We start from the raw sequence: 9,681 nt of genomic DNA, 5'->3' as shown, positions 1-9,681 counted from the left end.
TTTCTAAAACCAGCTTAATTGAGTGCAAAGAGGGATTACTAGAAAACACATATAGTGCCATATATAAATAATATAAAGATGTGAGAGAGTACTGCAAAGATTCATATTATTTGGTTAAAGTTTACACACCCCCACATGCATATATATAATGGGAAATTTTAGTTTTTGTTCATATGGACAAAATTAGAATTAGACTTAACATTTTCACATATCTCAACTATAGCACTAGCACATGTGGTATTATTCTTTAAGCCACCAACTAACTAAGATTCAGTTAATTAGTTAGTTGTTCATTAATTAATTTAACTATCAAATATGACATCAAGTATATTGAGTTTTTTAGTCTATGTAAAGAGGACTACTCATCTCATTTTATATTAAATCTCTTCGACATGGTAGAACAGGCAAAAGCAAACCAGAAAAGAATCAAAGAAAAAAGAAAAGAAAGAGAGAGAGACAGATGCTGAAAGAAGATGAAGTATTTCATTGATTAACAAAGTCATTAAGCATGACTTATATACATCAGTACACTTAATCTAGAAGCTAACAGAAACAATTATAAAGCTAGTTAGAAACTAACAGTTGGACAGAGCTAACCAACAAGCTAAATCCTAACTAACTTTTAACTAACACAAGCTTAACTAACTCATTTTAACAAGTCCCCTCAAACTTACAATTGGAACTACTTTCAATTGTTAGTTTGTTTCTAAACAGAGAAAATAGAAAGCTTTAGATAGCCTTGGTCAAACCATCAGGCACTTGATCAAAAGCAGGCCCATGCTTGACTTCAAGCTGTTTTTGCTAAACCTTCTCTATGGCAATATAGAGATCCAATTCTATATGCTTAGTTTTGGCATGTAGAACAAGATTGAGTGTGAGCATAATCGTGTTGAGGTTGTCACACCAAACCACTGGAGACTTAGGAAGTTGGATGTGTAACTCTGAAAATAAGGAATGTAGCCAAGCAATCTCAACAATAGTGATTGCAAGGCCCCTGTATTCTGCCTCAGTGCTGGACTTGAAAACAGTGTTTTGTTTCTTGCATTGTCAGGTGATAAGGTTATCTCCTAGATAAATCACAAAACTAGAAGTTGATCTTCTGTCATCTGGATCTGCTGCCCATTCAGCATCACAAAAACAAGTTAGCTCAAAATTAACAGGTCTTGTAAGATGCAAACTATAGTCCAAAGTGCCTCCAACATACCTTAAGATTCTTTTAACTGCAACCCAATGAGCTTATAATGCATGAATTGACATACTTTGTTGACACTGTACACTATTTTTGGTCTGGTGATAGTGAGGTATTGGAGAGCACCAACCACAGACCAGTAAAGCTGAGGGTCTTTAATAGGGTCACTCCCATATGCAGAAAGTTTGAGGCCACATGTCATAGGTGTAGAGGAGGATTTGGCACCTTGCATTTTTGTCTTGCATACCAGATCCTAGGCATACTTTGTCTGAGATAGATGCATACCCTCAGCTGCGTGAGACACTTCAATTCTAAGAAAGTAATTGAGTTTTTCGAAATCCTTGAGAGAGAATTAATCATTGAGAGCTGTAATTATTTGGAAAATGGTCTCTTGATTGTTGTCTGTAATTATGATATCATCAGCATACAATAGGATTAGTGTTGTGGATGAATTAATGTGTTGAATGAACAAGGACTGATCAGCTTTGGAGGAAGTGAACCCAAGAGAGAAAAGACAGTGTTGTTGTAATGAACCAGAAACTTAATTATGAATAACTAGGATTTATTATATATTATGGGTTAATTAAGTAGTAATGAGTAGGATTATGATCCTACTAACTTAATTTAGAATAAATTATAAATTTTACTATAAGTGGATAAATAAGCATAATTTGTTAATTACGAAGATTTATTTGAAATATGTGGATATAATGTAAGTTATTTGTGAAATAAAAATATTTTTAGGTTCATTTGGAGACCCGATTGGAGACCAAAAATGTGATAACGGTTTTAGTTAATAATATTGATGGAATTATTGAGATAAGTCGATTTTAAAAATATTGAGGTATTTTAGGGTACTCAGAATTGACTAAATACCCTAAAATTAAATATTTCTTAGTGGCTAAAAAATAATAAGATAACTATTAATAATAAATTTTTTATTAATATTATTAATAAACGTTATTCTTATCAGTTTAATATATATTATATATATTATGTTTTTAAAAATATATCAGTTAAGTAATATATATATTAAGTTTATGAACTGAAGAACACAAGAGAAACGAAACTCTCTCTTCTCCTTCCTGGGACGAAACCCTCTCTTTCTTAGTCCATTTTCTTTGATTTTCAACCCAAAACCTAGTATTTCAAGCTCCGGTAGTAGCAGGATAGTAAATCACTGAAGAAGGAGAGCTTAAGGTAAGGATTGGTTTCGTTTTAAGGTAAAAGCTATTGATTTTTTATAGTGGCTTTGTGATCTAGAGTAGTTATGGAGATTCTGACTTCGTAGAATTATTCTTTGGTAGCTATGGGTCTAGTTTTGATGTTTACTTGTTCAATTTGAGGTGATTTTGAGTTAGAAATTGAGTTTGGAATTTTTAAAGCTTAAGTGCGAACATTAATGGCGTTTTCTATTTTAGGGCTTGATTTTTATTTCTGTTACGTAAGGATTGTTGTATTTATAGTACACATGTGCCCTGTGAAGTTTGAAATGATTTGAATAGGTTTCAGGGGTGTTTCGGTGAGTACGAAATTTGAGATTTTTGTGCTAGAAAATAGTTTGCCGTTTTTGAAAATTTCTACAGATTAAAAATTATATTTTTGTCATAACTTTTCACACGGGCGTCCGTTTTTGGATGTTCTATATACTGTTTTGAAGTCAGTGACGAGCTCTACAATATGGTATATATTTTAGAGTCAAAATATAAGTTTTATTTTAGTGTATTTATACTACGGGGTTGAGTAGGAACCCTTAGGTTATCCTTTGCAAATATTAAGTAGTGTTTTAGGATAAACACTTTTAGTTTATCGCTGTTGTGACATAAAGCCGAGTTCATTAGGGAGGTTTCTCTATTTGGATGGCTGACGTGCATGAATCTGGATTAAAGGTAAGAAAGTATATTATACTGCATAGCATGTTATGTTGCAATGTAATTAATATTGTTTAGAATTGATTGGTATTTAGATTAAGATACAGTTATTGTTGTTATATAACGAAAAAATTTCCTGATTAAGTGATGTGATATATGGATACCGAGAGAGGTATTCAAGTTGTGCCTGTGAGGAAACTGTTATAAAGTCATGGCTAAAACCGTTGTTAGGTTTCTTCCTATCAACTACGCCTAATTAGGCACGGTGACAGTGATATGTGAGTGCCAGGCTATGGCATATATTGAACTTATTGTTAGGTTTCTTCCTGTTGGCGATGCTTGATTAGGCATTGGTGGCAGTGACATTTGAGTGCCAGGCTTTGGCACACGTTCGTCTAATTAGGCGATGCGATATGTTGGTGCAAAGTTTTGGCTCGGGCTCACCTGATTAGGTGATGCAGTTATTGTTGGGTTTTATACTCTAAATAATAATCATTTCAATATAATTAGATTTACTATTTAATAAAAGATCAGAAATCATATTATGTTGCATAGTTCACATGATTTATTTCATGATTATATATGTTTAATGTAAAAAATTTATTAAGTCCATATCCTATATTTATTCATGATTATAGTGTTGTCAGGACAGTGAAATATAATTATGATTATATGTTCAAAAATTTAAGTCTCATGATTTGTCAGTACACTGGATTTATACTGATATGATAATCAGCGACAAGGTATACTTACACGTTGGATAAGTGTTATGTTCTTTCCAGGCCATGGCAAAATATGCTAGTATCAGATGTATGGAGTATACATTGGATTGGACCGATATTAAACTTGGATACGATATCATAAACTAACCATTATATCTTTCTAAGTCAATCTCATTGGTTGATCTTTGGTTAATAGATATTAATCTTGAGATGGTTAGGTTTGATCGTAATTGTATTATTTTTGTTCTTCAATTTGTTCGTTAAAGTCGACCAATTGGATCTTCAGATGACATACAAATTAAGGACATGATAGTACAATTGAGTGGGAGCGCTAATCATAGATACAAAATCTATAGCTTTTATAAGTATTAGAAGTGAAATGATGATTCTGTTCGAGCTTGGCTTAATAGAGATAAATAATTGAGTCCTCATTCAGTAATTATATTAGTTTAGTGAAATATTATTTTATAGGTAGCTAAGTGTTTTAAGGATAAAATACATGAAGGGTAGGTAAATTTGTCCCTATTCGATGTAGATCATCTATAGAGGATCTTTGACTATTTGGATTGTAACAATGGATAATTCAATTTATCCCAAACTCCTTTCTCCATCTTTTCTGCGTTGAGTTTTCTTTGAACACTATTTGATAGATACATGATGATCATGTAGTATGTAATCTCCTCAATTTCTGCCTTTTCCTCAAATTTCTTTTCTGCAGTAATTTCTGATCTCCAAGAACCTTAGAAACTTTCTGGTGCACAAGGATCACCTTCAGACTTTCTCTCCACAGAGCAAAGTCCCCAATTCCATCGAATTTCTCCAATTCAAATCTTGCCATTGATGACTTTCAAGTTTCTTCAAGATTGCAGGGAAAAGAATCTTGATTCTGCATTCTTGATCGATTACCAAGCTCTGATTTGTGAGAAAATTAAGACAAATGGTGCAGAATAAAAAATCAATGATATTTTAAACAATCAAACAATTAGCAATGACAAGATTAACAACAAGAACAATAATCAGAGATAAAGCAGGAGCAAACAACGTGTTAAAATCAGAAAACACTAAATGCAGAAAATAAAGAAATCAACAGTAAGATATATACTAGTTCAAGTCCGATAGATCGATGTGATCTATGACTCTACTCCAGTTCTAGAACACCACCGTAATCCTTCTTTATTGATTGAGTAAGAATAGGTACTATACAGTCGAGGCGAGATTCATTGTTGAGTTCTCACAAAGTGTTTCAACTCTCACATTTTTTCACCCAAGAATCTTCTTCATCTATAGAAGATTCTTCTTACAAAACCCAAACCCAGTCTTTCTCTTTTCTCTGTAACTCTCTCTACCTCTCAATCTTCTCTCTCTCTAATTCTCAATCTTCGCCTGAACAAAGTACTCAAACTCGTATCTCAATCGTCTTTTCAAAAGTTGAGTCAAGGTGGTATTTATAGGCATAGGATTAAGATCCTAAAGTCGGTAGCTGGAAGAAATGAGGTTGTTAAGTTAGTTAGAAAATAACTAACTTAACCAACTCCTCATTTAGCAAAGTCTTTGCGTAAGTACCAAGGCCTCCGGGATCATAAACAAGCTTCCAAACACGAGGGCCACATACCTATGCTGAAGACGTTTCCGGATAGGATGTAAGTCTACTGAAGTCGACTATCTGGAACTACCAATCCAGGAGGGATAACTAGCCAGCTGGAACTCTAGGGAAGGGGTAGCTATCCTGAAGACTGATCCTGGAGAGGGCATGATATTCATCAGGGAACACCCTTCTAGACACTACTATCATTCCACGAGATACCTTCTGGGATTGATAACAGTGAGTGAGCAGCTTCCGAGAAAGGACGATTGCGAAGATCTTTTCATTTGGAGGAGCTATACCACATAAAGTATTGTCAACCTAGCTAAATATATGATTATGACGCCCCTCCAATTCCAATTTCCCAAGTTCAATTAATTACATGCCGTTTTGGTCATTTTCAAACAGTAATTTCAAGTGAACCAAAACGATGTACTATAGTAATATATATTGGCTTTAGTTTTCAAAGTTCAAGTTATCACAAATGAATTAATAATAATGCTTCAACTGATATAAGCGTTATTGCTTCCATCTGTTTATGAATGAACATGCACCTAAATTTTATGAAAGAGTGGGAACATGTAGTAGTCGGTCCACTAAATCACTCCATCGACTATGACTTTCATTTACCACTTATATTATTATATATATGGTGCTGATGATCTATTATGAAATTTTCATTGTATATGTTGTTAAATAAATTAACAATTAACCCAAGATCTATTTGTATATAACATAGAACACAATAATAAGATATAATAATTAGGTATGTGTACCTAATTGATCCATAGAAATTATCTCTGATTGATTCACAGCAGTTACTCCAATTCGATAGTGCAATACTATCAACTAAGTCTTCCTCCCTAGATCTCTAAATCAGAAGCAATTTATTTTATCTGATTATCAAAAGGTATACAATTGTGATGAGACAATATGTATTTATAGAGTTAGGGAGGGGACTTAGCTACAAAACCCTAGTTGGGCTGGGCCTGCTCATCAAAGGCTTCAGTCAACTAGAAAAGCCCACACTTCTACTTCACCTAGACTTTACTCACAGATGCTAAGCCTATTAACAATTGATCACCAACAATATGGGCTAACACAGCAAAGAACTATCCAATCAACCCAAGTTTTAATAAAACCAATAAAATTTAATGTAAGCCCAAATAAAAGTCTAACATTCTCCCACTTGGGCTACATTGATTTTAATACATATATATTATATATCAAAATAATTTTGTTTGAAAACGACTCATGGGTTGAACAACAAGAAAACATTTGTGGCCACTTTAAAAACTGATAGTTCTCTGATAGCATCTCAACATACCGGTCCAATTTAACCTTTGATAATGAACTATGACAGTCATATTGTTTTTAGCTCAACAAAAGACATTCATAATCACAAATACCAAAGTATTAAATCGACATGGTCAATAAGTCTAGTAGTGTGGTAAGGAATTATGTTCAACATGTGATCAATTTAAAATAACATAATATCCTTATCAGTCCTCAATTTCACTGATACCGTGATGCTTAATAAATAAGCCAGTGAAATTAAACATACACCACTTAAAATAAGTAAGTGTCACTAAACTTGCTTAAATAATTAAGCCAACAACATATCATTGTCAATAAGCAAATAAATTTAAAAGACAATGATCACAACAATATGAACCACATGCTTTCAATTCAATCATTCTCGAGAATATAACAAAACATAATTGAAAACATATCCATTCAATAATAAAAAATATTGAAACATAAAATGTAGTTCATAACTTTATTCAGAAAATTATAAATAATAATTTCTAAAAACAAACAGAAAACAAAACTCCCACTAACCCAAAAGATCAAAAGATTCTAAAATGCCCATATTAACAACATGTTTATTAAACAGCACGGCACTTAACCCTTTGGTTAGAGGATCAGCTAACATCGACTCGGTCTTGCAATTTTCAATAACAATGTCTCCTTTTTTGACCAAGTCTCTGACAGTGAGATACTTTATTTCCATGTGTTTAGAAGCACTTGTTATTCTTTGAAAAGAAAACAGCAGCATCATTATCACAAAAGATTAGCATAGGTGTGGAAATAGAATCAACCACTCGTATCTCCGAAATAAAATTCTTCAGCCACAAAGCTTGCAAAGATGCCCCATAACATGCAACAAACTCAGCATACATAGTAGATGATGTGATCAAAGTCTGTTTAACACTCTTCCAAGAAATAGCAGCACCTGCCAAGGTAAAAATATAGCCAGAAGTTGACTTTAAATCATCTACACAACCTCCAAAATCTGAATCTGAATAACCAACAACTCGAAGATTGTCAACATGCTTATACACAAGCATAAAACTCTTCGTTCTTTGCAAATATCTCAAAACTTTCTTGGCTGCAACCCAATGATCAAGGCCAGGATCAAATAAATATCTCCCAAGAACATTTACTACGAAAGCTATGTCAGGTCGAGTGCAAACCTGAGCATACATCAAACTCCCTACTACACTTGCATAAGGGATGTTCTTCATTGCTCCTCTTTCCAAGTCGTTCTTAGGACATTGCTGCTTAGTGAACTTGTCCCCTTTCAGACTAGGAACAGAACCAGCTTTACACAAATCCATGTTGAACCTTTTGAGCACACGATTAATGTAAGTTTCTTGAGATAAGCCAAGAACTTTTCGATTCCTGTCACGATGGATCTCAATCCCCAAAACATAGGATGCCTCTCCAAGATCTTTCATATCAAAATTGGAAGACAGAAAATTTTTGGTCTCATTTAGTAGTGACAAATCACTGCTGGCAAGTAAAATGTCATCTACATAAAGAACAAGAAAAATATAACGACTCCCACTGATCTTCATATAAATACACTGATCAAACTTGTTCTCTACGAAACCAAACGATGTCACAACCTTGTCAAACTTCAAGTACCACTTGCGAGATGCCTGTTTGAGACCATAAATGGATCGTTTCAACTTGCAAACTAAGTGTTCTTTTCCTTTCTCCTTGTAGCCTTCAGGTTGAGACATATACACTTCCTCATTCAATTCTCCATTCAGAAAAGCAGTTTTAACATCCATTTGATGCAACTCTAAATCAAAATGCGCAACTAAGGCCATAATAATTCTGAATGAATCTTTAGTGGAAACAGGTGAGAAAGTTTCAGTGTAATCAATACCTTCTCTTTGAGTAAAGCCTTTAGCCACTAAATGCGCTTTAAACCTTTCAATCTGTCCCTTTTTATCCCTTTTAGCCTTTAAAATCCACTTACAACCTATTGGTTTAAAACCATCAGGTAATAAAACTAGCTCCCATACACCATTTTTCTTCATGGAGTCGATCTCATCATCCGTAGCTGCTAACCATTTTGAAGATTGTGGACTATTAAGTGCTTCACTAAAAGTGACAGGATCCACAAAATGATCAATATCATATTCTCCTTCTCCAAGATAAACAAAATTATCATGACACTTTGTTGACTTCTTTTGTCTCTGAGATCTTCTTAGAGGAGGTACTTCTAGAATAGCTTCTATTTGTTGATCATTATTTTGAATAACATCTTCCACAACTGGAATTTCTTCAATAACAGGATCTTCATTAACAACAGGAGCTTCTTCATTAATAGGCCCTTCATCAATAATAGAACCCTCATCATCTTCGATATCGGGAGCAATGAATTCATCAACAATGAGAGCATTACCAACTGGAGTAGGATTGAGACTACTATTATCATCTCTTGAAAATGACATAGGAATACAAATTCCTTTAGATGACTCCCCTATTTCAAGAGATGTTGAAGGAATATTGACAGCAACATCAAATTCCAGAAATTTAGCAGTCTGAGATTCAACAATTCGCGTACCACGAGTAGGACAGTAAAAGCGATAGCCTTTTGAGCGCATTGGATAACCAATAAAATAACAACGATTTGTTCTCGGATCTAACTTTTTCAAATTAGGATCATAAATCTTTACTTCAGCTAGACAACCCCATACACGAAGATGATTCAGACTAGGCTTTCGCCCAGTCCACAACTTAAAAAAAAAAAAAAGTCTTGGGAACAGATTTGCTGGGAACACGATTTAAAATATAAGTTGCAGTCATAAGTGCTTCACCCCATAAAAACTCTGGAAGATTTGTTCTACTCATCATGCTTCTCACCATATCCATGAGAGTGTGATTTCTCCTTTCAGCAACGCCATTTTGCTCAGGTGAACCAGGTATAGTGTATTGAGCAACTATACCATTTTCTTGTAAGTACTCTGCAAAAGGCCCCATGTGTTGTCCAGATTCTGTATAACGACCATAATATTCTCC

This window comes from Cannabis sativa, chromosome 7 (genome assembly GCF_029168945.1).
Source record: "Cannabis sativa cultivar Pink pepper isolate KNU-18-1 chromosome 7, ASM2916894v1, whole genome shotgun sequence".
NCBI lineage: Eukaryota > Viridiplantae > Streptophyta > Magnoliopsida > Rosales > Cannabaceae > Cannabis > Cannabis sativa.
The sequence above is the reverse complement of the archived record's forward strand: the minus strand, read 5'-3'. Positions refer to the sequence as shown.